The sequence below is a fragment of the Rhinoderma darwinii genome, chromosome 11 (genome assembly GCF_050947455.1).
Source record: "Rhinoderma darwinii isolate aRhiDar2 chromosome 11, aRhiDar2.hap1, whole genome shotgun sequence".
In the NCBI taxonomy this organism is placed as follows: domain Eukaryota; kingdom Metazoa; phylum Chordata; class Amphibia; order Anura; family Rhinodermatidae; genus Rhinoderma; species Rhinoderma darwinii.
In genome coordinates, this window is record NC_134697.1 from 62,169,525 (window position 1) to 62,194,325 (window position 24,801).

At 39.2% G+C, this 24,801-nt stretch overlaps 1 protein-coding gene across 1 annotated transcript in view; it reads right to left on the reverse strand.

The window, feature by feature from the left end:
• Positions 1 to 21,089, reverse strand: part of LOC142663207 (cGMP-dependent protein kinase 2-like) — a 158,733-nt gene extending 137,644 nt beyond the window's left edge. Inside the window, exons 1-2 of the mRNA XM_075841671.1 lie at positions 20,874 to 21,089; positions 16,407 to 16,746 (exon numbers count right to left, since the gene is read on the reverse strand). The gene's annotated coding sequence lies outside the window, so the exon portion shown is untranslated. The remainder of the gene's footprint in view (positions 1 to 16,406; positions 16,747 to 20,873) is intronic.
• Positions 21,090 to 24,801: the final 3,712 nt, after the last annotated feature.

Below are 24,801 nucleotides of genomic sequence, written 5' to 3' on the forward strand. Positions count from 1 at the left end.
GTTTCAATATGTCTTTATTAAACAGTTGAGACATCAGAAAGTATATATGAACAGTTCTACTCGCAGGTAGAAGTAAATTGTTAAAATCTCAAATAATAAATACATAGTTAATTTCTATGAGTTTTAACATTTCGAGAAAATGTAAATCAAAATGATATGGATAATAAAAGAAACAAATAAAATAAATGATGTGAAGAACATATACAGGTCATCATAAAGAAAAAAGATGTATACAACAGACAATGTATGAACTCCCACTAGAAAGAGAGTCATACAGCATATACAGAGTTGTTCCCGCCCATCCAATCTTTACAGAACTGGTCATGTCTTTGTATACTACAGGCATAAATATATTCATATTGATAATTTCTATTGGCTTCTTTAATGATGTCTGTGATGGTCGGGATGTGACATGTTTTCCATCTGAACGCTACAGGAATCTTAGGTTTAAAACAAGGTCTAGCTGCAACCCAGCCTTAAGGTTAAGAGTTAAAATCGTTAAGGAAAGGGTTAAAAGGGTTGTCTGATTAAGGAAACCTATTGTCAAATATGCATACAACCCAACTGTTTCATTTCTTGTGGGATTATCCCGGGTCACAAAGTTTACATAAATGTAATAAAAGTGGGTGTCCTTTTTATGTTTTATGGGCGTTCCCTACATATCAGGGGCGGGGCTTAAAGTGTCTCGCAAATGGGGATGCAAATGTAACCCTCTTAGGGAATTGGGAATTAAGAGAGGGGAATCCCCTGATCAGGACCTTCCTATATTAGATAAGGCAGAGGCAGCTACAAAGTGCATCTAACCCAGCACACCTGCGCATTACAAGGACAGTGCATTGATTTTAATGACCACTGTGTAATGCCTCATTTTCCTGTGGTAGCGCTGCAGCAGGGAGATTGAACACTTGCTTACGGGTAGCCCAACAGATGATAGCTCCACACTGGAGGCCATAAAGATCAACTTAGAATTGGTGAATCTTCCTAACAAAATAATGTAGGAAAATCGGGAGCACCAGGAGTTTAAACAAAAGTCTTATTTGATATCATAGGCATCAGCGTAGAGATATGGAGATGGTTAGTAGAGGTGTCCATACTAGGCTAAATATGAGTGAGTGGGTGAGTGATTCAGAACATTAATTCCCAAGCAAATTGATCGAGATATGATGTCTAATATATTGAAGCTGGTTAGATGGCTTGAAGCTCCTGGGCCCCAATGCAAAATGTGTAATAGGACGCCTGACATGTAACATTTTTAATACTGGTATATTCTTATGTGTAGAGGGGCCTTAGGACCCCGTTATGCACCAGGATCTGGATGTGACTGAAACGCCTATGGAGCTGGTATAGTCAGCGCCACAATGGACCATTAGCTTTATGCTAGCTAGGCTTTCCTACATGTAACGGTACTAGTATAACATTAATAACATTGATCCAGAAGAAATATAAAACAAACTTAAAATCCCTGTAAGTCAATTTAGCCCAAACCTATACAGTTGTCAAAACATTGCTCATTTTGACAGGCATAAAAAAAATTATTATATATTTTAATAGGTAAAGATTATGGGAAATGCAGCTGTGTTCACTGCTGCTAAAATATTAACATGTAAATAGTCTGAATTAATGACATGCTAATTTGTCATTTATTTAATTTATGTAAATTATTATATAAATATTCAGCAGTTAGCATAACATAAAAAGTTTGCTCTAAACGTTGATATTCACATATCATAAACATATTATTTTGTATAAAAGACACTATATGGACAAAAGTACTGGGACACCTACACATTACACCTACAGTGGCTTTTATCCCATTCTAAATCCATGGGCATTAATATGGAGTTGGTCACCTCTTTGCAGATAAAACAGCTTTCACTCTTCTGGGAAGGCTTTCTACAAGATTTTGGAGTGTGTCTTTGGGAATTGTTGCCCATTCATTCAGATTAGCATTGGAGAAGAAGGCCTGGCTCGCAATCTCTGTTCTAGTTCGTCCCATAAGTGTTTGATCGAGTTGAGGTCAGGGCTCTGTGCGGCCGGTCAATTTCTTCCACAGCAAACTCACCCAACCATGTCTTTATGGACCTTGCTTTATGCACTGGGGCGCAGTCATGCTTGTCGTGGATTGCGAGATTGCGTCCTTTTGGCCAAAATGATTACTAATACCCCAGGTATTTTTAATTCTTACTTATATTTGCTTCTTTTGGACACAGCTGGGTCTTTGATGCTGGGAGAGTATGGTGTATTGTTGTTTGGCTTAACAAGCAGGGTAGCCCGCTCTATGTATTATCAAGGCGTCACAAATAGGCTTCCACCTGGCTATATACATGCTGCGCCTCATGACTTACACACTATCCCTCCATGTTTCACACACTTGCACCTCATTATTCATTTATTTTTATTTTAGGCACTTTACTCATTACTGCCCCCTATATTTCACTTACATTATTATCACTTGCACATACACTATTCATTTATTATTTTTGACTACACATCCCATGCACTACATGCCACTCCCCTCTAGACTAGTGGGAGTGGCTATTATTGTTTAATGCACCTGTTCACTCTCCTCCATCAGCGTTTCTGACCTGTCTGTGTCCATTTGTAAGTATGGCCTTTTTCTGTGTTTTTGTGTATATACGTCCCCTTGTTTTTATCTGTTTGGAACAGAGAAGGACCTTCACCAAACTTGTAAGCATACAATTGTCCAAAATGTCTTGGTACGCTGAAGCATTAAGAATTCCTTTCACTGGAATGAAGAGGCCTAGCCAACCCCTGATAAACAACCCCATAGCATTAACCCTCCTTCACCAAACTTTACAGTTAGCACAAGGCAGCCAGACAGGTAACGTTTTCCTGGCATTCACCAAACCCAGACATCAGAACACGTTTCCACTGCTTCCATCGAGTTCAGTGGGAGCATGGTTTACACTACTCCATCGAAACTCATGCCATGGTGCTCCCTGCGCACAGAGTCAGCAGAGTGTTGGCGACTATTATGCACTACGCGCCACAGTAATCAGTGGTTTGCCACTTCACGGCTGTGTTGCTGTGGTTCCTAAACGCTTACACTTTGCAATAATATCCCCCACAGTTGTTCGTGGAGTATCTAGGAGGAAGAAAATTTCACAAACTGATCTGTTTCATTGGTAGCGTCCTATTACAGTACCATGCTTAAACTCAGTGAGCTTTTTAGAATGATCCATTCTTTCACAAATGTTTGTAAGACTGAATAAAACACCTGAATTCAATGATTAAGAGGTGTATCCCAATACTTTTGTCCATAAAGTATATGTACCTTTAACTGTAAATTATAAAAACATTAGAAATCACCATATAAAAGCATGAGCCTGCATACTTTTAATATTCTTTATAATTTAAAGGGAACCTGTCATATGCCTTATGCTGCCCTGCCAGAGAATAGAGCGAGAGAAGCTGAGAGATTTCTATGTAAAGAGCAGAGTAAATTGAAGGTGCAGGGCGCCCAGCTGTGTGAGGACTCCTAGGATAGACAGTGAAAGTCCTACAGCTATACAATTAGTGCTAGTCGCCGTCAATGTATAGCACCAGAATGGTGCAGAGTCAGATGCAGGTGATGCGCCCCCATCATCAGCAGTGGGTATCAGCTAAATATTACAGCTGACACTCTGGTGCTATGGCTGGGGTCAGAGATAACACCTATCTTGGTCGTTTAACCCCTCAGGCTCCATCTGTCACGCAATTAGTTTCTTCGCAAATTGGTTTCCATGGCAGCTGGGGGCCCCCAGGTCTGCCACCTTTGTATTCCTTCTGGCAGGGCCTAATAGGATGTCAGTATTACGCTACCCGGCATAGTACACTGCAATACAGAAGTATTGCTGTGTATTAAAACAGTGATCAGATGGTAAAGTCCCCTCGACTAATTGAAAGAAAAAATAATTTTAGAAAAGGTAAAGTGTTAAAACATACTTGAAAAAAAAACACCAACTTTTTCCCCACTCTAAAATGCTCCATTTTTGGGGGGTCGGATTCAGCCATCCGCTGTTATAAGAGGGGAAAATTGTCGAGTAGGCCAGCTGCCTCTGTGGGAAAATCCGAGGACGCCGGTGAGAGTAGCAAGGATGCTCCCATGGATCGACCTGTATTCGAGGACGCAGGAGGCAGACATGCTAACTAGCGGATTTTCTGCAGGTTTTTATATTCCTCATGTTCCCCATACCGCTCTCTTTTTAGCAGGTAACTTAAAATCTATTACTGAAAAATGCAATGTAGGAAGTTGAGTTGGGCAGAATTGCTAGCCCCTTTAATGAGCCTCCTTTCACGAATTTGAGAGTTTCACCACTGGGTCTGGTCCCCAAAAAAGGGTTGAGTAAATTCCGTCTCATTCACCATTTATCTTAACCTCCTGGGGAGTCTGTGAATGACTGCATATACCGCAAAGAGGTCGCGGTTTCCTATACATCAGTTGATACTGCGGTATCTATGGTGGTTGCAGCAGGGGTCGGTGCCTTGTTGGCTAAGTCTGAAGTTGAGTCTGCTTTCCGCCTCCTCCAGTTCATCAGGATTGTTTTCACTTTTTGGGTTCTCAGTTAGAAGGTTCCTTTTATTTTGGCATGTGTTTGCTTATGGGCTGCTCCATTTCGTGCCATTATTTTGAGATGTTCAGCTGTTTCCTCGAATGGGTAGTGCGTTATGAGACTGGTTTTTCATCTATAATACACTACGTTGATGATTTCCTGTTTATAGGCCCTTTCGGTTCCTAACAGTGCCAGTATTTATTGGATTTTTGCCGCTATTTTGCCCAATTGTTTGGTGTCCCCTTATCTGAGGAAAAGACAGAAGGCCCAGTCCGATGTTTGTCCTTTCTAGGGATATTGATTGATATGGAGCGTATGTTGCTCCAACTTCCCAGGGACAAACCGTCCTGCTTGCTCACGGAATTGGATGTTGGTATTACAGCAAGGAAGCTCACTTTGTTTCAGCTCCAGTCCCTTTTAGGTCAATTAGTATTTGCTTGCAAGATCTTTTCCATTGGTAGAGTCTTTTTGCATCGATTCTCCATGGCAAGGGCCGGTGAGAAAAGTCCTAATCATTACATTCGTATCACCAGGACCTTGAGGGAAGACTTGCGGGTTTGGAAATCTTTTCTGTTGGACTATGACAGTGTATCATGTTTCCCAGAGCCAGAGATTACTAGTGACGATCTCCAGCTTTTTACAGATGCGGCTGGATCTATGGGTTATGGTGCTATATTTGGTCGTCATTGGTCGGCTGAATTATGACCGCAACGTTGGAAGGTTGAGGGTTTTCACAAAAAATTGACCCTTTTAGAGGTGTTTCCTATCATTGTATCTATTGAATTATGGATTAAGGATATATCTAGTAAACGTATCATGTTCTGGTTGGACTATGAAGGAGCAGTTTCCGCGATCAATAATCTTACATCGAGCGTATTGCCTGTGTTAGCACTAATACGCCATATGGTTTTAAGATGGTTAGTGTTTACTATTGTGTTTAGAGCTAAATATGTGCCAGGTGTTGTTAATGTGGTGGCTGAGGCTCTTTCTCATTCTGAGTTGGATCGTTTCAGGGATTTTCCTCCGCTGGCGAGCCCCGAGGGGTTCCCTTGCCCACCTTCCCTGTGTGGATTTAGCAACGCTTCATTGAGACCAATGCTGGAGAATTCGCTGGTCTCTTCGGCTTGGTCTTGTCACAGTAAGGCCTGGTCTGAATGGTTGGACTGCGGGTCGGCCAAGCAGGTTCTGGATGTGGTAATTATGAGACAGATGACTGTAGAATATTTACACCGATTGAGCGTTCGTGTCGCTTCCTCAGCAATGGTACAAATAACAGATGGTCGATTTCTCTCCTCCTCAGACGTCTCATTTCTGCTACTGCTGCCGTCTATGTTTCTGATTATGAAGCCCTTCTATTGCAATGTGCCTCCTCCATTGCTTTCTTTTGTGACCTGAGTGTCGGCGAGCTAGTTTCTTCTTCGCGCTCCAAGGTTTCTGGCCTATTAATTGACGTGGTAGTTCTCCCAACTTCCATCAAGATTCGCATTAGTCGATCCAAAACGGATTTATATGGTCAGGGCTCTTGGTTGGCGGTAAATAGTAACCCTGACGTTGCCTGCCTCGTGACTTTGGTGACAAAATATTCCATCATAAAACCGGCTTCAGTTTGTTTTTTGGCACACGATAACGGTCTACCTATGACAAAATTCCAGTTTGTATCTATTTTTAAACATTTTTTGTATATCGCGGGCGTCCTGGCATCCGATTTCGGGACTCACTCTTTCCGCATTGGTGCTGCTACTACAGCAGATGCTTTAGGCTTGTCGGAGTCTGATGTCAAACGCTTGGGTAGATGGAAGTCTGATTGTTTTAAACGATATATCGTAATAATTTATTGACTATTTAATCGTTTTTGTGTACATGACCTTTTTATTATTTCTTTCAGGTTAGCATCGCCCGAAGGTTTGGTTGATCAGGCATTCATATGTGTATTGGGCAGCTCAACTGGCCTCCATCCGGCCTGGTGGTTTGAATCTGGTTTTCACCAATGCGGATCTCTCCTGGAGGGGAGTCCATGATTTAAAATGGTTGCAGGTGCTGCCCTAGATTGTGTCAGTTAGCAAAGCCACTCATGCCCCAGCGGTGCTGATCATTCATGGCAAAGATTTATGCTCCACGCGTTTGGCCGAACTTTTTTCAGTCATTCGCTCTGATATTAATCGCTTTTCTGCCTCTTCCAGGAGAAATCGTAATATGGTCCAATATTGTCACCAGGATAGTATGGTCTGGAGCTCTAAACCATGATTCCATAGAACGTGCTAGACGCATCCTTAATATGCGCGTCTTGCGCCATGTAAGATATCTGGGTGGGGTAGTTATCAGACATCGTCAGCTCGAAGGAGATAATAGGGGTCTCATGTTGCAGGATGGGGTCCATTTAAACGATATTGGTTTGGACATATTTCTTGCGGGCCTTCAAGACGCTATAGATAGGGCAATTTTTCTTTTGATGGGTGGGGGTAGGAGCTCTGTGTAGGGGTACACGCGCTCCTATGGCGTGTGGTAGGACCTTGTCCCTTTCCGGCCATGAGGTCGTCCTGGTTGATCCGCAGTCGCTACCTGACAGATCAACCAGGACATGCTCACCGCGGACGAGGCATGCTAGGTGGCGATGACTAAATAACCACGGGCAAGGTTCTCCATAGGCATTTATTTTTTTAATAAAGCTGTGGCCTACCCCCACTTTACTCACAATTATTGTTGTTTGTGTTTTATTTATTAATTAGTAGTTTAGTGGGTCAAGGGCCTTGGGAGGGTTTGTTTCTCTGAGCTTGTCCCTGCTGCCAGTCAGTGATCTTTCATTTAAAATTCTAGAGCAGTGTTCAGCATGGCATTCAGCAAAATTACAACAATGCAGTGCAATGGATGCCCAGTGATTTTATCTGAAACCTTGTAACATTCTCTTTTTCCATCGCAACAAAATTTAATATGTGGCTTCCCAGACGACAGAAGCCTAGTGTAGCGACACACAGTATTTTTAACGGCTGCCAACGCTTCTGCTGCTCTCCGCGGCCATATAATAACCTGTCCCTGGCATCCTCTGGTCCCTGGCCAACACAGCATTCCTGCCTCCCTCTCTGTTGTTCGCGGCATACCTTGCCGTCGTACTCCTCTTGTGTCTCGTGCACGTTCTAGCGTGCGCATGTTGACTCCACCAGTATTAAAGGGCAAACGTGCCTAGTACCCAGCTTTCCCAGGGTATAAAAGGAATCTCCCCCTGTCCATCATTGCTTGAGCAATTATATTCTTCCTAGCTTGCTAGAGATATCCTGCTAATTGTTTGTTTCGAACACCTGTGTTAGACTTTGTCTGCTCCTTTGACTTTCCTTGCCTGACCTGACCTTGTTACCCGAGATGAATCTCTGTTGCCTGCCCTGAACTTTGGTTCTACCAACCGTGAGTGCTTGTCTGCCCAGAACTATGCTATACCAGACCTTGCATTCCGTCTGCTGTTTCTGTACCATGCCTGTTAACATCGGCTGTCGCTAAAAGAGACTACTCTGGGGGTAGCGACCAGGGGTTCCTCAGCGGCAAAGTCCAGATCCCTGTATAGGGGTTAAAGAGTGAATACCTGGGTTCCCTTAGACTCCGCTCCCTGGTTTAGCCCCATGTCCAATCCCTTGGTGACACAGTGGGTTCACGCCATCCTCTGTAGGCTCTATAAGGAAGTACTTTATGAGCAATTCCCTAATATTTGGTCTTTAGCCATATTTCTACTTTTAGCCTAGATTCTTCAAATAGGACTTACACTTTAGAGTGTTTTTCTTGCACAATTCTTGATAAGTGGATCAGGTGTTATAGTTAGTCAATCCTGTGTAATATAGAGGATAATACAGTGTATAAGATTTTACTGTCTAAAGATTTTTCTGCAAATCACTACTTGTAAAAAAAAAAAATCTCTTTTTTTCACATTGCTGCCCTTGTGCTACTGACAAATTGATTTTTTTCATAACCAATTTGATGTCTAGAAAACCATTATTTCTGAATCATACTGCACCACACTTACATGTTTTTTTTTAAATCCAGTTGATCTACCAAGACTACGGACAATTTTCTGAATATCTTAGATCCTAAATTAAAAATGTATAATTATTCTTGTGGCACTCATGTATGATCATATTGTGTAAACCCTTATGTGGTGTGAGGCTAGCAATAGTGCTAGGTGAATATGTCGATTACTGCCAGTAATTGCTTTTTAGCCACTACAATCATACCCACGGTTACGGTTTCATTGATCTTTATTGTCACTGACATTGGTGACATCATCACAGCAATATTAGGTTTATATGCTAATGATATTGGCTATAGTTATCTACAGTGAAGGAAATAAGTATTTGATCCCTTGCTGATTTTGTAAGTTTGCCCACTGTCAAAGACATGAACAGTCTAGAATTTTTAGGCTAGGTTAATTTTACCAGTGAGAGATAGATTATATAAAAAAAAACTGAAAATCACATAGTCAAAATGATATATATTTATTTGCATTGTGCACAGAGAAATAAGTATTTGATCCCCTACCAACCATTAAGAGTTCAGCCTCCTCCAGACCAGTTACACGCTCCAAATCAACTTGGTGCCTGCATTAACGAGCTGTCTTAAATGGTCACCTGTATAAAAGACTCCTGTCCACAGACTCAATGAATCAGTCTGACTCTAACCTCTACAACATGGGCAAGACCAAAGAGCTTTCTAAGGATGTCAGGGACAAGATCATAGACCTGCACAAGGCTGGAATGGACTACAAAACCATAAGTAAGACGCTGGGTGAGAAGGAGACAACTGTTGGTGCAATAGTAAGAAAATGGAAGACATACAAAATGACTGTCAATCGACATCGATCTGGGGCTCCATGCAAAATCTCACCTCGTGGGGTATCCTTGATCCTGAGGAAGGTGAGAGCTCAGCCGAAAACTACACGGGGGGAACTTGTTAATGATCTCAAGGCAGCTGGGACCACAGTCACCAAGAAAACCATTGGTAACACATTACGCCGTAATGGATTCAAATCCTGCAGTGCCCGCAAGGTCCCCCTGCTCAAGAAGGCACATGTACAGGCCCATCTGAAGTTTGCAAATGAACATCTGGATGATTCTGCGAGTGATTGGGAGAAGGTGCTGTGGTCAGATGAGACTAAAATTGAGCTCTTTGGCATTAACTCAACTCGCCGTGTTTGGAGGAAGAGAAATGCTGCCTATGACCCAAAGAACACCGTCCCCACTGTCAAGCATGGAGGTGGAAACATTATGTTTTGGGGGTGTTTCTCTGCTAAGGGCACAGGACTACTTCACTGCATCAATGGGAGAATGGATGGAGCCATGTACCGTCAAATCCTGAGTGACAACCTCCTTCCCTCCACCAGGACATTAAAAATGGCTCGTGGCTGGGTCTTCCAGCACGACAATGACCCGAAACATACAGCCAAGGGATCAAATACTTATTTCCTTCACTGTAGCTGCTCTTTAGCCTTCTAACTCTAGTGTTCTTGGGAATGTTCAGATCTCTGTGACCTTCTATTACCACCCTATTCTGTTTGTGTCTATTTTCAAGCTAACACTTCTCAGGTGATCATATGGATGCGTTATGCTGCATAATAAACCACCAAATAGATATCTCTAATATATATATATATATATATATATATATATATATATATATATATATATATGTACTCTGCTCTAACAGGCGTTTGTAACCTTGGCCCATGCTTTAATGGTCACCTTGATAACAAACAGACATTATTTACTATAAAAACCGAGTTGCCACACTTTCCATTGCAATAACAAATATAGAAAGGAAGCACGGCACTCACCCTTTGGAGATGAATCTCAGCTTTTTATTTACAAGTAATGAGGCAGGTTAAAACGGGAGACATGCAAATAGCAGTCGGCCTATGGCCATTTTACGTCCTTCAGATGCTTTCTTAAAGGAACAGTGTCATCACAAATAATTTTTTTATATGTTAAAGATGTTAGTGCTTTAATAAAAACGTTTATTTTCATTTGTGTGTTTGTGTTTTACTGTTTCTTATTTTTACACTTTTTTCTTCCCTATGGGGGCTGCCATTTTTTGTTCCATTTCTGTGTGTGTCGATTAACGACACACACAGACATGGAGTACGGCAGCCACAGTCCCATAGGGACTGCGAACGGCTCCCGTCCCATTGACTGCCGTGTACGGCGTCTGTGTGGGAACTGCGCATGCGCCGCTCCCACACAGTCCTATTCGAAATTGGCGCCGTCCGGCGCCATTTTCCTGTGGACCGGAAGTCGCGGCCGGACAGTAATATTACTACTTCCGGTCGCGGCTTCCGGACTTGTGCACATGGAACAGCGGCAGCAAAGGGAGCGGACGGGCCGGAGGGAGCCGCGGCGGCAGGAGCAGGTAAGAGATTTCAATGTATGTTAGTGTTTGTGTGTGTTTACTACTGTATGTAAACCTACTACACTGTGGGTTACCTCAAAAAATGGCGACACACAGTGTAGGAGGTTAAACCTTTCAAACCCCTCGTTTATCCCGGCACTAGCCAGGATAAAGGAGGGGGGGATGCTGAGAGCTCACTAGAGCGAGGGCTTTTAACCCAATGTTGCAATGCTGCAATTTTGGGAACTAGCTCCATCTAGTGACCAAAAATGGGTAGTATTATAAATTAGAATTAATTTATAATATTTCCTGACTATTTCCTGACTCGTGAAAAAAATAAAAAAAATTTGAACCATGTTTAATCACCCACACACTAAATGTTTAATTTTTAAAAAAAAACCATGTTTTTCTGGCAACACATTCCCTTTAAGGCTTTCTGGGATCAAGCGTGCTCACGTTAAATACCCAGCTATGCGTCAGCAATACCAATTACAAAGTGTAAGGCTATGTTCACACGCAAACTCAAAAACATCTGAAAATACGGAGCTGTTTTCAAGGGAAAACAGCTCTTGATTTTCTGGCGCTTTTGAAGCTGAAAATGAAGTTTCTTTTAATTTGCAGCTTCTTTTGAGGCTTCTTTTGAGGCGTTTTTCATAGTGTTCATAGCTCCAAAAACGCCTCAAGAAATGACATGCTACTTCTTTTTACGGAGCGTCTTTTTACGCTCCGTTATTTAAAACAGCGGCGTAAAAAGACACCCCATATGAACTAAATGTTATTTTTCCCATTGATTTGAATGGGCAGATGTTTGTAGGCGTTCAGCTTCCGTTCTTTCAGGCGTTCTTTCCGTTCTTTCAGAAAACACTGCGTGTGAACATACCCTTACACTTTAAGTAAACATACAAGTTCTATATAAAAACAAATTACAAATACACAAACAAGTAAAGCGGATATAACTTATTTAAGAAAAGTCTATAGGTCATTCCTATTGCTCAGACCCAAAGGTCTTAACGCCTCGGTTCTAATAATCCAATCGGCTTCACATTTTAGCAGTTTGACATGCCTGTAACTGCCATCTGCTGGGGTAAACACTCGCTGTAATCTTACAAACGATATACATTTTCCATCACCCCAATGCACATCCCTCATATGGCCTGTCACTTTTGATGCTCACTTTCCTGTACCCAAAGAGTAGATGTGTTCGTGGGGCAGTTTGAATAGTGGGCGAATAGTTTTCCCAATATAGAAAAATTTACAGGGACAAAAGATATCATATATAATGTGATCAGATCTACAAGTGATAAGCTGCGCGATATAATGTTGTATCACTCCCACCCGCACCACTTTACCTGTGTGCATGTATTTACAGTAAGGGCATTGGCCACACTTGTGGCTGGCCATCTGGGGCTAAGTCTTGCAGCCAATCACTTCTCGTCTCCTGAATGCTCCCCCTCACCAATTTGTCTTGCAGATTTGTATATCTCCTAAATTAGACTATTGGAGGGTAAGAGGCCTTCTCTAAAAGTTCCTCATCGGCCTCGATAACATGCCAATGTTTTCTTATTGTGCCTTTGATAAGTCCTTCAAGGGGACTGTATTGAAATTAGAACAAAAACCGTTCATTCTTGGGCCTTCTACGATAATCTAAAAACAGTTTATTTCTATCCAGATTGATTATTGTAGCAAATAACTCAGACAATATTGTTCCCCCATAGCCCCGATCCCTTAACCTTTCCATGAGTTTCATTGATTGTTCCAAGAAAATATCATAGATGCTACGGATTCTCTTTAACTGTAAAAATTGGTTGAGTGCATCCAGGAGTGCAAATTTGCGAATGTCGGTGCCACTGGCTTCCCCATCACTGTCCCGTTTCGCTGCGCAAACCATTGGTCCCCATATTTAAAAGCATTATGAGTGACTACAAGATCTAAGGCTTCACAAATATAGCTACACACGAATCCTCTTTACCTTTCCTTTCCAGGAATCTTTTAATGGCTTGTATGCAATCAGCGTGGCGGATTCTAGTATAAAGGCTGACCGCATCAATTGTGGCCAGACTGTATCCATCATGCCAATCAAAATGTGCCAAATTCTGTAGTAATGCCTTTGTATCTAATAAATATGATGAAATGCTTTTAAGTAAGGGGCAGAGATAACAATACAAGTAGCACGACAAGGTTTCAGTAATTGAACCCTGCCTGCCACGATCGACCTCCCAGGTGGGTTAATGCGTGTCTTATGAACTTTGGGCTAGAAAATACCAACTGGTTTATCTGTCAAAAGGCGCTCTGAGAGTCTTTTGAACAATATATTTAGTTTAATGCCTTTCCTAAAGAGGGAACATAGTTTCTATTGGTATGTGCTCGTGGGATCACTACTTAACCTTGTATATGTTTCTTTGTTCAACAACTGTCGCATATATTCCTCAACATAATATTTGCGGTCCATGATCACTATGTTCCTCCTCTTGTCAGTGGGTTTGACAATTGTTTGATCTGCTTAAGTTACCTCTGGGCTACTTTTTCTTTATCAGTTAGATTGTTAGGGGCAGTAGGATAAATCAAAGCCTTGATATCCTGAGTAACTGCCCTAGAAATATTGTACACAAAACTACCTGGTAACAAGGGAGGGAACACAGATGGTTCTAAGACCTCCCGTAAAAATATTAGCAGGTATTTCTTGAGCTCCCTCACAGGAATAGTCTTCATTAATAATCTCATATAAAATCAGTGAGGGCCTGTCTATCTTTCCATTACAGCTAGTAATCAGTTCTTTGTTGGGCTCTGTTCACATTGACTTTAAAGAGGCTCTGGCACCAGATTCTCAAATCCCTATCTCCTATTGCATGTGATCGGCGCTGCAATGTAGATAACAGTAACGTTTTGTTTTTTTAAAAAAACATTCATTTTTGGCCAAGTTATGAGCTATTTTATATATATGCAAATTAGCTTTGAAATGGACAACTGTGCGTTTTTTGCTGGAAATCTCAGAGAAAAGAGTCAGAAGTGTCAGGATTCTGAATACCCATGATGTCCAGGCTGGATTTCATGTGTATTCATTATCAGGACACTTGTGTATGTGGCTGCACATCGTTCTAGTAAGAACGCTGTGCTGCTTGTAAATGAATGGAGAGGAGTGCATGATGCTGACTGGTCACGGATTGGTCAGCGTCATACACATAAACACGCCCAGTTAAAAACACAATACACGCCCAGTTGGACATAACGAAAAAAAAAAACGCCCAGTTGTCCATTTCAAAGCTCATTTGCATATATATAAAATTGATCATAACTTGGAAAAAAATAAACGTTTTGAAAAAAAACAAAAAACATTACTGTTATCTACATTGCAGCGCCGATCACATGCAATAGGAGATAGGGATTTGAGAATCTGGTGACAGAGCCTCTTTAAGTCATTTGCTTGGCAATTATGTTAGAAGTGTGCCACAGAATGTATGCCATAGGCATATGCAACTGAATGCTTGTATAAATGCATATATCTGCCATTGACAAAAAAAACAAAAAAACATATACCTTGTAGTACATGTTTTACAATAAAAAAAATACTTGTTCAGATATGTCTTTTCTTAGCTTTCCTCTTATCTCAACATATCCAGAGATGTGTGATGTGAAATTACCAGCTTTGGAAAAAAATGTGATTTGATTTTGCGATACCCTATCACGAAATGTCTATGCTAGATTTGTCTGTGTGTGGCCACCCAGTGGTTGCGATGTGAGTTGCATCCTATCAAGGGTTTTGCTATCATGTCGCAAAATTGTAATAAATTGGTTTCATGAGAAATAGGAGTCCTTAATTAAATTCAAGCAAAGCTAAGGGTGGAAATATCTAACTTTTCAATACAGGTTAAAAAAATAAAAAAAAGCATATACCAGCCTAATGTATGCAAAAATGGACACATGGCATATGTTTGGCTAATGAAGTCTATTGGCACGTCGATGTACAAGCTCCCAATGTATACCCTCAACACACTGTACTTTCATAACAAATGGAAAACGGCAATTCAACTAATAACTAACCCAGTAGTTAACACACATCAGTGATCAAATGGTTTATAGCAACAGTAGTGCTCCAAGTTACAAAGTGACTTCTTGAAAGAATATATGTACAGAAGTAATATCTCATTCAACTGCTTCGTAGCTCGCAGTTCAAACTGGCCTCATCCCAATGGATACAGATGAGGGCATCCCAATGGCACAAAAAGGAAGTGGAATCAGCTTGAAGGTCATGTCACAAGAAGCTGGAAGATGAGGGAGACCCTCATGTCTCAAGTTTGTGAAAACGCTTGTGGTTTTTAAAGAACAAATATCAAGATGGGACCTTATTTCGATGATTTTTTGCTATAGGACTTTTCCGAATGGACACATTATTTCTTGTATTTTTTTATTTTTTTTGCTGCTGCTGCATGTCTGTCTATTGTTAGAAGCAATGTGGCCATTCTCCACAGTTTTCTACCTGCTCAGCAGACACCCACTTTGCATAGTACATTAGTCATCACCTGTATTAGTATTTTTGCACTCACTATTAGTTGCATACTAATTGGTCATAAAAATTTATCTGGAACTTGATTGTGTTTCGGGAAATCATTGTTAATTTTTCTCCATAACATTATTCATATGAAATAAAAAAAATATAGTATTCTTAGTCTAAAAAGTAAACCACTGCTCATTATATTTGATGTATAATCATATTATAAGCAAATACTGTATGTATAAAATGGGACACAAGACAGTTTTCATGGAGGGGTTTTGCTTTAAAATATTGAATTTTCTATATTATACGTAAACTTTACTCTACACTGAGTGTCTATTAAAATCTAAATTATTAATAGCATGCTTTACCTACAACAGAAACCACTCAACATGACACAGCGCAGAGACGTGGGCATACGCATATACAGACTCAACATTAATCATGCATAAAACAGTTCCACAACAGCATAAAGAAATAATAGGACACATAATACATAATGCAGATCATAGAAAATACATGTATGGCTTTTCTCTATATGGTAATAATTAAAAAAGATAAAATGGTTTTCCATTGAAATAATAGAACGCTATGAGATTAGAAAAACCGTCAAATGGATTCCCTTGCAGGTATCATAAGCAGTCCTATAGGGCGAGCGATCATTCATGACCTTCTCATGTACTGACATAAACATAGAGGTGTCAGCTTCGACAGAGGGGGCACTCCGCATCTGAATACCCAGCAAAGACATTGTCACTCAGAACAAAATGAATGGAGGAAGCTAAAGCAGCAGCACAGGCGTGCGCGTGTAATCACTTGTCACACATGAAAAGAGATGTGTACTGCTGCCTGCCTCTATCATTGTGTCACAGAGAAAGGGATGTTGCAAGTTGCTGTAGTCAATGCAGATGGACCAAAAGCAAGACATTACATCAAACTGCACTGGAAGTTTGCAAGCCAGATAAACTGCAGGATGAGCCATACAGTCTACATGGCCAACCCACCTTAGACGCCTTGAACCAGATGTAGATCCAACCTGGTGACAGGTACAAGGGTCACGCTCTGGAACCTTGCTTGGAGGATCCCCCTAGATGTTGCTGTTTATGGCTGCAGGTCCTTCTTAGCATTCCGCACTGAATGGACATTCCCTGGCTGTTTTACATCTTTGATTTCAGGTTAAATCCACCTTGACTGGTATTGATGTTGTCATCTCTGGGTAGCAGGCAAGGAAGAGGCAAGGGACAGGCCACAAATGCTGTTTTAATCCGTAGCATTTTCTCTCCACCTCTATGACAAGTGTAGTTACTATCAGGGCTTCCAGCAACTGGAGAGGCTTTACAGCAGCTGTGAAAATATGAAAGGCAGAAGGGGTGTATGGGATGGGGAACAGAGACTGTGAGTGCCATCTGCAGGGAAGCAGTAGACACGTAACCCTTTTATTGTGCCTGCAATGCTCTGCTGAGAGGGTTAAACATTTACAATGCAGAAAATCAGATACATTCTATAGATGGAAAATGAAATGTATACGGTATATACCCTGTAGAAAATATTTCCACAATTAAATGCGTATGTAGTTCGGTAAGTGCTCGAAAAATGCTGCATTTGTAAAAATAGGTGTTATATAGAAATAGGGCTCAAAAAAAGTAAATGATGACCACGGAGGTTGGTCTTATGCAGAAGAAGGATTGTTTTATTATTTTACTAAAGATACTATAAGGACTGGTAAATAAGGTCATGTGCAATGTAGTCACCTAATACTTAAATGTTTTTGTAGTTTGTTGACAAACAGCAGGGAAATTGTGTAATTTTAGACTTAGATCTTTTACCAAATAAGTCAAAGGGATTTTTATAACAAAATTAACCCCTTCCCTCCGCAGCGTTTTTCAGATTTTCATTTTCACCGTTCCAAAAGCCATGACTTTTTTCTTTTCCTTTCAATATAGCCGTATAAGGGATTGTTTTTTGCGGGACAAGTTGAAGTTTTTAACAGCACCATTTATTATACCATATAATGTACCGGGAAACTCGAAAAAATTTCTTTGTGGAGTGAATGGGGGAAAACCTGGGATTCCTCCATTGTTTTTTTTGGGTTTCATTTTTACGGCTTTTACCGAAAGGTAAAAACAACATGTTAACTTTTTTTGCAAGTGAATCGGATTACGGTGATACCAAATTTATATATTTTTTTAAAGTTTTATTACTTTTACAAGGAAAAAACTTATTTTGAAAAATTAAGTCATAACTTTTTTCCATCAATTGAGCGATGTGAGAACTTATTTTCTGTGGGGCGAGCTGTTGGCACCATTTTTATGTTACCATTTTGGGGTACATGGGCCATTTTTATCTCTTTTATACTGCAATGCTAATGTATTTTGATAGGCTCAAATTAAAGGGTATTGTCCAGGTTAGGGGCTGTTTTTTATACTGATGACCTATCCACAGGATAGGTTATAGGTATATAATCGGTGGGGGTCCGACACCCGGACCCCGCTCGATCATCTGTTGCGGCTGCCTCCGGTCGCCGGAAGCTACGCAGGGGTCGGTGTCAGAAGCAGAAGGCTCCGACCACTGTATATCGGCCGTGCTGCAGTACTACAGCTCTGTTCCTATTCAAGTAAATAGGAGCAGAGCTGCAGTAACCCAGCACAGCCGATATACTGTTTTTATTTATGATTTTCAAATGATATAGAAAAGGAAGGGGTTACAGAAAGAATGGGTGCAGAGTTTGATGGCACTGCACACTGCTGCACACAGTGTCTTTGGCGGGAGCAACTGTCAGTTTGACAGCCGCATCCTGTATTGTGACAGGGAACTGAAATAATCAGTTCCCAGTTCTGAAAAACCCAAATCCCAAATGTGCAGAAGCTACTGCTTCAGCATTCCAGCTGTTGCTAGGAAGCCCAGTGATGTCAGTAATGACGTCATAGGGATTCCCTGTGCAGAGAGGGCTTTTAGGCATGATGAGAAGTTGTGATTGTGTCTTCTCTGCATATTTGGCTATACAGATCATTAGAAACAGTAATTTAATGGGTTTTTAATAAAATGAATAAAAATAAATGCATTAAGAAAAAGTAGAAAAAAAAGTAGCACACCCACGCGCACTTTTACACTCTATGTGACACAAACACGTTTTGCATGGGTGCCAGGTGCTCAGGCATAAATGTTCCTGTCAGGCATGTATAAAATAATTATCCCCAGCCACAAGTTTCAGTCTGTTCTACCCTGGCCCTTTCTACTTTTGCAACTTTACTAAAAGTATCATCCATGTACAACATCATATAAAATATACCCTCTCAAAATACTTATTGTAATCCACCCTATTGGTTTTCCTAAAATGGTTGCAATCATTATATTTTTGTTTGCAAACCATATATAGATCTATCTATCTATCTATCTATCTATCTATCTATCTATCTATCTATCTATCTATCTATCTATCTATCTATCATCTATCTATCTATCTATCTATCTATCTATCTATCTATCTATCTATCTATCTATCTATCTATCTATCTATCTATCTATCTATCTATCTATCTATCTATCTATCTATCTATCTATCTCATATCTATCTATCTCATATCTATCTATCTCATATCTATCTATCTCATATCTATCTATCTCATATCTATCTATCTCATATCTATCTATCTCATATCTATCTATCTGTCTCATATCTATCTATCTCATATCTATCTCATATCTATCTATCTGTCTCATATCTATCTATCTATCTATCTCATATCTATCTATCTATCTCATATCTATCTATCTATCTATCTATCTATCTATCTATCTATCTATCTATCTATCTATCTATCTATCTATCTATCTATCTATCTATCTATCTATCTATCTATCTCATATCTATCTATCTATCTCATATCTATCTATCTCATATCTATCTATCTATCTCATATCTATCTATCTATCTATCTCATATCTATCTATCTATCTATCTATCTCATATCTATCTATCTATCTCATATCTATCTATCTATCTATCTATCTATCTATCTATCTATCTATCTATCTATCTATCTATCTATCTATCTATCTATCTATCTATCTATCTATCTATCTATCTATCTCATATCTATCTATCTATCTCATATCTATCTCATATCTATCTCATATCTATCTATCTATCTATCTATCTATCTATCTATCTATCTATCTATCTATCTATCTATCTATCTATCTATCTATCTCATATCTATCTATCTATCTATCTATCTATCTATCTATCTATCTATCTCATATCTATCTATCTATCTATCTATCTATCTATCTATCTATCTATCTATCTATCTATCTATCTATCTATCTATCTATCTATCTATCTATCTATCTATCTCATATCTATCTATCTCATATCTATCTATCTATCTATCTATCTATCTATCTATCTATCTATCTATCTATCTATCTATCTATCTATCTATCTATCTATCTATCTCATATCTATCTATCTATCTCATATCTATCTATCTATCTATCTATCTATCTATCTATCTATCTATCTATCTATCTATCTATCTATCTATCTATCTCATATCTATCTATCTATCTATCTATCTATCTATCTATCTATCTATCTATCTATCTATCTATCTATCTCATATCTATCTATCTATCTCATATCTATCTATCTATCTCATATCTATCTATCTATCTATCTATCTATCTATCTATCTATCTATCTATCTATCTATCTATCTATCTATCTATCTATCTATCTATCTCATATCTATCTATCTATCTATCTATCTATCTATCTATCTATCTATCTATCTATCTATCTCATCTCTCTCTCTCTCTCTCTCTCTCTCTCTCTCAATGAGGCTCTCTCCCTCTCGAATCTCAAATGAGGCTAATTTTTGCAAATACATGTTTTGTAAAAATGTTTGTTAAATAAAACAAATTCAATATAAAACCATTTATTGCTGCCAGAATACGTCTTTATATTGTTATATTTAACTGGATGCTCGAAATGTAGCCAACGAACAATATAAAATATGCTTTTTTTTGGGTTGAATTTATGGAAAGACATACAATATGTCGTCAATCAATCCTTTCGTAATTAACTAATTCAGTAACAAACATCACTTCTAGAATCATAAAAGGAAATCTAATATACAGGAGTTTGCATCTTGCTAACCTGTGACTGTGGGAATCTCAATCACATATATGTGCCAATGACAAGAAAAATATATATTTAACTAAATTATCAGACAGAAAATAATATTCCTAGTGTAATGTTAATAACAAAATATATAGGAATGGCAATGAGACCATTTTAAAAGGTAATCTCTTCAGTGCCATTAGACTAGTCACATAGCAAGACCTTCATTCAATTATAGTAAATATATTAACATAATTAATTTGTTAATCTAAGCCGTTTTCTGGAAGGTAAAAAGTTTTCATACGGGATTGAAATTGAAAAATTATAAACTGTGCAATACACTTACCTTGCCGACTGCAATCTGTTCCCCTGTCGCCGCTCTTTTGAAACTATGAGGCTTCTGTTGCTCCTCCATCTGCACTGAAGTGACATACAGAGTAACATGGCAAGTGACTGTCACTACCACTCGCTGGCCACAGTGGGGACGTTCTGTCCATTATTATAGAACAAATTGCAGCATCCAGGTAGATGTATATTTTCAAGTGTATTTATTTACCTCTCCATCACATTATCACAACATTTAGATCCATTCTGAGGTCCTAGTCAAGCACAGCACCCAGTAGCAAAGGGGATGGGACTTACCAGGGTTGGGCCCCATCTCTTAAAGGGCCCCACAGTAGATGCATGGTCTGCCTCTTTGGTATTTACAACCTGGAGGCAGTTCATTATTATTCTTTTCTTGTAAAATTTTGACCCAATACGCACAGAATTTTCTGGAAAACTTCCTTAATGATTGAGTAACATACACTGCTGTAGCTTTTCAAGTAAGCATTGCTGGGAAATGTGACCAATGCTGACTATTGCTTACATATCCAGACCAAATGTAAAAGAAAAAGAAAAAAGAAAATGAAGCAGTTTGCTCACCTAGTTGACTTGAAATCAATTCCTGTCAGCCTTTAGAAATATAGTTTGAGTCAGTTTCGATCTAATTTGTTTCCCATGCTGACAAGCCATCTCAACCATGGCCTCTAAAGATCTTGCAACAAAGTACTTTACTAGGTCCTTGTGAGTGACTGTTGCTTGAAGTTCATCACTTTTGGGGAAAACTAAAGATGGTCTCAAAACAATGATACCACATGCCATATGACAAAAACCACAAGAAAAATCATTAAATGACATACATATCATACATTGTATAAGTACCTGAGTGCCCAACTGTACAACGTGCCGGCCACTTGACTGACGCCATCATAAACAGTCAGGCATCCAAGCATATACAGTATACAACAACTGGTTTGGATCAACTTGTTTTCAGTTTGAATGGTTGAAAATATTAGAAAATGTTGTTGTGATCAGGTGGCACCAGATGACACACATTTCATCATGCTGAGATGATGACAGGGAGGGAAGTGTCACAGAATTCAAAAGTAAACTAGAATATTTTTTTATCGTTTTCAGCCATTTGAGTCTAAAACCCATTTTAATTTCTTGAACTGCACAGTCTTCGACATGAGCTGTTTGCAGTTTCGCCTATTGGAGAATTTCATTCATTTTCTTTAAGGAACTGCATTTTCACCATTTAAGACATTGGAAAGTAAAAGTGGGGACCCTTCTTTAAGCCCACATGTACTTAAATGGGGCATATCAATTTCCAAAATATGAAATTTGTTTTTTCTCTATCTTTGCTCTTTTTTACATGGGGAAAATAGTTCTGATAAGGCAGCTGGAAAAAAACAATGTCCTACCACTCAAGGCATTCTGTCCTGGAACAATTTCACCATTAAATCTAAAATACTATTAGTAACTTCAACCATAACAAATATCTTACCTTTAATTGAATGTCCATGTTATTTTAGGTCCGATATTGTATATGGATTCATTTGATTAAATATATCTTTATAAGGACTGAAACGCAGTCACAGTTTTTGCATGGAATTTTTTTTGTTTTTTTTGTTTACCAAAACTGGAATTGGATCCAGAAATGAAAACTATCAGAATTAAGTTATACTTCTTTCTGTAGGGAGAACTCACTGGATAACTTTCAGGAACTCTCAGCAATTGTAACACAGTCCATTGAATGATATGCGTCCATTGTAAAATGTAAATTCAACCTGGATCATTTAGAAATAAAATGATCAGAGATTCACTTGTCTATGTGACACATCTGTCTATGTACGTCTACTGTCATTATTTAGCACAAGAATTGATACATAATCCTAGTGTCATATTATTTTATTCACTCTGTACCAGCTTGTCTAACTCGCTCAAGTCATTGTGCAGCAGTGACACTTCTAGCTCGGCTTCTTAATTATTCCAAAACAGGTATAAATGACAAAAAGTCCTGGGTGTACAAATTACAAGAGCAATGTTCCTATGCCATCCATCCTGGAGAATAAATGACACAATGCAGGCAATGCTTAAGTGGCTTGGACAGAAATACTGCAGGTATTTACAAGCATCATTCTTTAAGTTGTGTTTGCACTTGACATCTCCTTAGAGCTCTCTGGCAAGAGGCCCAGGAAATTTCCCAGCAGGCTTCCATCAGGAGACAAGACAATTATATGATATCATAGATTTGGCTGGAAGCTTCCAACATAAGAACCAATAAACTGGCTGGTACTGTGTGCTATGTTTGCAGGACACCTGTAAGCACGGTGGTGGGGGACAAGAGGACTTAAGGGATATTTTTTTTCTTTGTTATTTTTGTTTTTATTATATTTTTTTTTAGGTCCAAAATCTAAACTAGTCCATAACAATGTAAATGAATAATATAATAATGAGTTATGTTTATGTAGTGTCTGCACTTTCTAGAAGAATATGTGCTTTCTAGAACTAATGAGCTGAAAGCGGAACAAGTTCTCACTTTAAAGACTTCCAGGATTATTTTTACTGACCTGTCAAATTCCTGTGCTAAGCTTTGCCATGACTGGCAAGCTATGGAAGAGCTGTGGATTATTTGCTTGGAAACATACAGGTGACATAAATAATGGAAAAAATATACTGCACTGTAATTAAATGCAAAGCTTGCGATTATGGAATGAAAAACTGGTTCATTTACAATTATTGAGTTATAGAAATATTTGCATTAAAATACAACAATGAATCATTAAAAGGGTTGTTTGATTTAGAAAATCCATTTTCAAATACACTTTTAGGGAATTCTTTGTTACTAAAAGTGAGTCCTACTTTGGTGAACTCTATTAATTAGACAGAGCAAAAAGTTACCTAAAGAGCATATTTGGAGGACCCAGCATGTCCGTGCATTACACAGACTGACCATTGACTTCAATGGGCTCCATGTAATGCTTATTTTTCCCTGTGGTGGCGCTGCAGGGAAATTGAACAAAGGCTCCCCCTAAGATCACAGCTGATCACTGGGGGTTCCAGGAGCAGGACATACTGTGATCAGTTCATCATCAGAGGACACATTTAACAAAAAGGGATTGTCAAAAGCAGACAACCCCTTTATCTAGCTTTTTTGACTGTATGTAGGATATGGTAATTTCCAGTGTACTCTCTATAATGTGGATTCTTAAGGACTGTTTAAACAGGTTAATAATTGGGAATGAGCGTTCATAAGAATGCTCGTACAGCCAATTATTGTCCCGTCTAAACAAGGCAACAATTACCTGCCAAATGAGCAAACAGTCGTTAGTCCACTGATCACATCGTTTGTGCAGTCTATAAAATCATCGCTGTCAACACCCATTTCCCGTGTTATCAGGGGATGTGCTGCCGACAATGATGCAAACTGATGGAGACTGAAAGATTGTATTAACGATCGTTCGCCCCCAATCAGGGAGCTTCGGCCCGTGTAAAAGGTTAACTTGTTATGAGCAAAAAACCCATGTAAACTAGCTCTTTGTCCACTAACTAGACTTTGACCTTCAGTTGAACATCTGTAAGCAATCTATCATCATTGTGTTTTATAGCATTTGAGGTTTTTACTTTTAACCATCACTCCACTTATGTGCATGTGCGTATCACAAAATCACTTGATGCTTCAATTTGGTAGTAATGGGCAGGTTATCCAGACACAGGACTTCATCTACTCCTCTTCTCTAGTGAACTTAATATAGACATTATTCAGAAATAAGACAAGATAAAACCTCATTTTAATGCATTATGGGTATGTTATGGGGAGGTTGAAATGCAGCTGACCATGTTGAAGGGCTGAAATATCCACAACGGTGCAAATGGCTTTTTAGTCAAATATAAGCAAACATGTTTCTGAGAGAATCTCGTTGTTCGAAAATCTATTTCTGGACATTTAA